Source organism: Dendrobates tinctorius, unplaced genomic scaffold, assembly GCF_039654945.1.
Source record: "Dendrobates tinctorius isolate UK_male_01 unplaced genomic scaffold, ASM3965494v1 ptg000768c, whole genome shotgun sequence".
Classification (NCBI taxonomy): domain Eukaryota; kingdom Metazoa; phylum Chordata; class Amphibia; order Anura; family Dendrobatidae; genus Dendrobates; species Dendrobates tinctorius.
This window is the reverse complement of record NW_027362408.1, coordinates 15,001-20,000: the sequence shown is the minus strand read 5'-3', so window position 1 is coordinate 20,000 and position 5,000 is coordinate 15,001.

The window sequence follows — 5,000 nt, the reverse complement described above, 5'->3', positions numbered from 1 at the left end:
TCAGAAAGTACCGTTGGGACTTAGAAAAATTTTCAGGATTTTTGGACTTAGAGCGATTTTTGGATTTTTGTGCAAAAATCAGATTTCCCCTTCTCCCACCGCTCTGGGGCGTCAATATGTTGAGGGGACCCGAGGGAGAGTGCCTCCCATGAGGGTAGAATGTGTGACTTTTGGGGGGAAAGTCGAATTATGGAGCAAAAACCATTTTTTGGGACTTAGAAAAATTTCGAGATGTGACAGACTTCCAGGAAGGGGGCGCCTCGGGAGGTGTACCTAGGAGGCTTCCAGGGGCCTGGGTACACTTTTCAGAAAGTACCGTTGGGACTTAGAAAAATTTTCAAGATTTTTGGACTTAGAGCGATTTTTGGATTTTTGTGCAAAAATCGAATTTTCCCTTCTCCCACCGCTCTGGGGCGTCAATATGAAGTGGGGACCCGAGGGAGAGTGCCTCCCATGAGGGTAGAATGTGTGACTTTTGGGGGGAAAGTCGAATTATGGAGCAAAAACCATTTTTGGGGACTTAGAAAAAATTCCGAGATGTGTCAGACTTCCAGGAAGGGGGCGCCTCGGGAGGTGTACCTAGGAGGCTTCCAGGGGCCTGGGTACACTTTTCAGAAAGTACCGTTGGGACTTAGAAAAATTTTCAAGATTTTTGGACTTAGAGCGATTTTTGGATTTTTGTGCAAAAATCGAATTTTCCCTTCTCCCACCGCTCTGGGGCGTCAATATGAAGTGGGGACCCGAGGGAGAGTGCCTCCCATGAGGGTAGAATGTGTGACTTTTGGGGGGAAAGTCGAATTATGGAGCAAAAACCATTTTTGGGGACTTAGAAAAAATTCCGAGATGTGTCAGACTTCCAGGAAGGGGGCGCCTCGGGAGGTGTACCTAGGAGGCTTCCAGGGGCCTGGGTACACTTTTCAGAAAGTACCGTTGGGACTTAGAAAAATTTTCAAGATTTTTGGACTTAGAGCGATTTTTGGATTTTTGTGCAAATATCGAATTTTCCCTTCTCCCACCGCTCTGGGGCGTCAATATGAAGTGGGGACCCGAGGGAGAGTGCCTCCCATGAGGGTAGAATGTGTGACTTTTGGGGGGAAAGTCGAATTATGGAGCAAAAACCATTTTTGGGGACTTAGAAAAAATTCCGAGATGTGTCAGACTTCCAGGAAGGGGGCGCCTCGGGAGGTGTACCTAGGAGGCTTCCAGGGGCCTGGGTACACTTTTCAGAAAGTACCGTTGGGACTTAGAAAAATTTTCAAGATTTTTGGACTTAGAGCGATTTTTGGATTTTTGTGCAAAAATCGAATTTTCTCTCCCACCGCTCTGGGGCGTCAATATGAAGTGGGGACCCGAGGGAGAGTGCCTCCCATGAGGGTAGAATGTGTGACTTTTGGGGGGAAAGTCGAATTATGGAGCAAAAACCATTTTTGGGGACTTAGAAAAAATTCCGAGATGTGTCAGACTTCCAGGAAGGGGGCGCCTCGGGAGGTGTACCTAGGAGGCTTCCAGGGGCCTGGGTACACTTTTCAGAAAGTACCGTTGGGACTTAGAAAAATTTTCAAGATTTTTGGACTTAGAGCGATTTTTGGATTTTTGTGCAAAAATCGAATTTTCCCTTCTCCCACCGCTCTGGGGCGTCAATATGAAGTGGGGACCCGAGGGAGAGTGCCTCCCATGAGGGTAGAATGTGTGACTTTTGGGGGGAAAGTCGAATTATGGAGCAAAAACCATTTTTTGGGACTTAGAAAAATTTCGAGATGTGACAGACTTCCAGGAAGGGGGCGCCTCGGGAGGTGTACCTAGGAGGCTTCCAGGGGCCTGGGTACACTTTTCAGAAAGTACCGTTGGGACTTAGAAAAATTTTCAGGATTTTTGGACTTAGAGCGATTTTTGGATTTTTGATCAAAAATCGAATTTCCCCTTCTCCCACCGCTCTGGGGCGTCAATATGATGTGGGGACCCGAGGGAGAGTGCCTCCCATGAGGGTAGAATGTGTGGCTTTTGGGGGGAAAGTCGAATTATGGAGCAAAAACCAGTTTTTGGGACTTAGAAAAATTTCGAGATGTGTCAGACTTCCAGGAAGGGGGGAGTCTCAGGAGGTGTACCTAGGAGGCTTCCAGGGGCCTGGGTACACTTTTCAGAAAGTACCGTTGGGACTTAGAAAAATTTTCAGGATTTTTGGACTTAGAGCGATTTTTGGATTTTTGTGCAAAAATCAGATTTCCCCTTCTCCCACCGCTCTGGGGCGTCAATATGATGTGGGGACCCGAGGGAGAGTGCCTCCCATGAGGGTAGAATGTGTGGTTTTTTGGGGGAAAGTCGAATTATGGAAGAAATTGAGTTTTGAGGACAAAAAAGTGTTTTGAGGACAAAAAAGTTTCTTGAGGACAAAAAAGTTTCTCGAGGACAAAAAAGTGTTTTGAGGACAAAAAAGTTTCTTGAGGACAAAAAAGTGTTTTGCGAACAAAAAATGGAATTTTGTGATTTTGTGTAAAAATAAGTAAATTCCCCTACTTCCACCACAGGGGGGCTTCAGTATGTTGTAGGGCCCCCAGGGAGGGTCCCCCAACTGGGTTTAAAGTTTGTGGATCCTGGGCAGAAAGTTGAATTTTGGATGAAAAACCGAATTTTGGGACTTAGAAAAATTTCGAGCTGAGCAGTGACAGACTTCCAGGCAGGGGAGCCTCTCTGGAGGTGTACCGAAAACAGTTCCAGGAGCTGAGGTCATTTTCGAACATTTTTTGTTCGCTCAAATTTTTTTTGTTTTTGAGCTCTAAAAAGCTGTTATTATCAATTGGCTCAAAAATTTCAAGTGTCATGAGCTAGTACATGTTGGAGGAATACGTTTTAGGCAAAAAATTGCAAAAAAAAAAATCCAAGTGAAAAAGAACCGGAATGGGGAATTTCTGACTGCTGTAGCAGCCGCACAGTTCCAGGAGGTCGGATACATTTCCGACTTTGTCCCGCTCATTGAAGTACATTGTCCCGCAATGCAAATACATAGTAATGCGCACCTGCGGGAGAATATAGGAGAGAGTGGGCTCTCTCTACCCCGATGTATGGCGGTTGTTCCTATGGTTCTCTGGCTCGGGTAGGCGACTTAGAAGGTGGTCCCTCTTGTCGTGGAAGTTGCAAAATACGGCCGAGACTGAACTTCCACGGCTCCAGGAGGGACTTTTGCTGGTCGTGCGTCCCAAGTGAGAGAGGCGATCCTGGGGTACCTGAGCCTGACCAGACCCTCCCTCGGTGGTCCCTGGTCTTCTGAAGGGTGATGGCATTCAGGGGGGCAAATCTGGAGTCCGTGGCCGAGTTTGGGCTCTAGAAGGCGGACGCCCCTTCTGACCATGTCCCCTCAGAGCCGGCTGGATGGTTCATGGTCCGCGGCTTTGTCTGGCGGTCTGTGCCCAAGCCGGAGAAGCTCTCCTGGGGTACGTGAGCTTTGACCAGACCCTCCCTCGGCGGTCCCTGGTTCTCTGGAGGTGATGGCTGTCAGGGGGGCAAATCTGGAGTCCTCGTGGGAAGGAGGGCTCTTGAAGGCGGACGCCCCCTCTGACTATGTCCCCTCAGAGCAGGCTGGATGGTTCATGGTCCGCGGCTTTGTCTGGCGGTCCATGCCCAAGCCGGAGAAGCTATCCTGGGTACCTGAGCTTCGACCAGACCCTCCCTCGGTGGTCCCTGGTTCTCTGGAGGCGATGGCTGTTGTCAGGGGGGGGGGGGCAAATCTGGAGTCCTCGTGGGAAGGAGGGCTCTGGAAGGCGGACGCCCCCTCTGACTATGTCCCCTCAGAGCATGCTCGATGGTTCTCAGTCCCTGGCTTTGGCTTTTTGGCCATCCTGGGGTACATTCTTGCCAAAAAAAAAAACGACTAAGTGAAAAAGAACCGGAATGAGGAATTTTCTAGGTGCCGCATCCGCCCTACAGTGACTTGAGGCCGGGTACAGTTCCGACTTCGTCCCCTTAAAGTGGGGACGTTGTCCCGCAATGCAAATACATAGGAATGCGCACCTCTGGCAGAATGTACTTGAGAGAGTGTCGTCTCTCTACCCCGATAGAAAGCAGTTGTTTCTCTGGTTCCCCGACTTGGGTAGGCGACTTGGCATGTGGTCCCTCTCGTCTGGAAGTTGCGCACTCCGGCTGAGACCGAACTTCCACAGCTCCGAGAGGGACTTTTGCCGATCGTGCATCCCAAGCGAGAGAGGCAATGCTGGGGTACCCAAGCCTGACCAGACCCTCCCTCGGCGGTCCCTGGTTCTCTGGAGGTGATGGCTTTCGGGGGGCAAATCCGGAGTCCTCGTCCGAAAGGGGGGGCTCCGGAAGGCGGACGCCCCTCTCGTCCATGTCCTCTCAGAGCGGTCTTATCCTCCGATCGATCTGGCACGGCGCTCCCGGGTGGGGAGGTGGTGCTGCTCGCTCGACCCGGGCTTTGGAGCTCGCGTCGGTTTACGGTGAGCGGTGTCCTTCCTCCTGTACCCCCGGGCTTCCACCACCTATCTTTGGGCGCGCACGCCGGCCGTCACCTCCCGTTCGAGGACGGAGGCGGCCGAGCTGTGGGAAGTTTGAATCGCACCGAACGATGAACAGTGGTCTGACGACCCACGCGGGCGAACGGCGGGGCGCCCACCCACCCCGGCGTGGGGGCCAGCCGTCCGAATCGCTCCCCGCGTGGGGAAGCACAGTGTTAGCAAGGGCGGCCCTTTTCGAAGTTCCAGATGCGCAGCCCTGCCCGCGGAGGTCCGTGCCACGCATCGCCCGAAGGGCGGCCTCCGCGGCGGGCACCAGCGAGAGCGGCGGCGGTGGGTGGCGTTTCCACGCCGCTGCCGAGCTCCGCGCCACTAGTCTTTCCCGAGCCCCTACGTTAGTGGGGGGGATGACAGAGCTGTGGAGGCAGGCGAGGGGGGGTTCTCACTGCGCGGTGTGCCCCCACCCGACTCGCCATCGCCTTCCGCTCCTCGTACGTCGTCCTCCGAGGCGGCTCGGAAGGGAGAGGGAGAGCGAGAGAG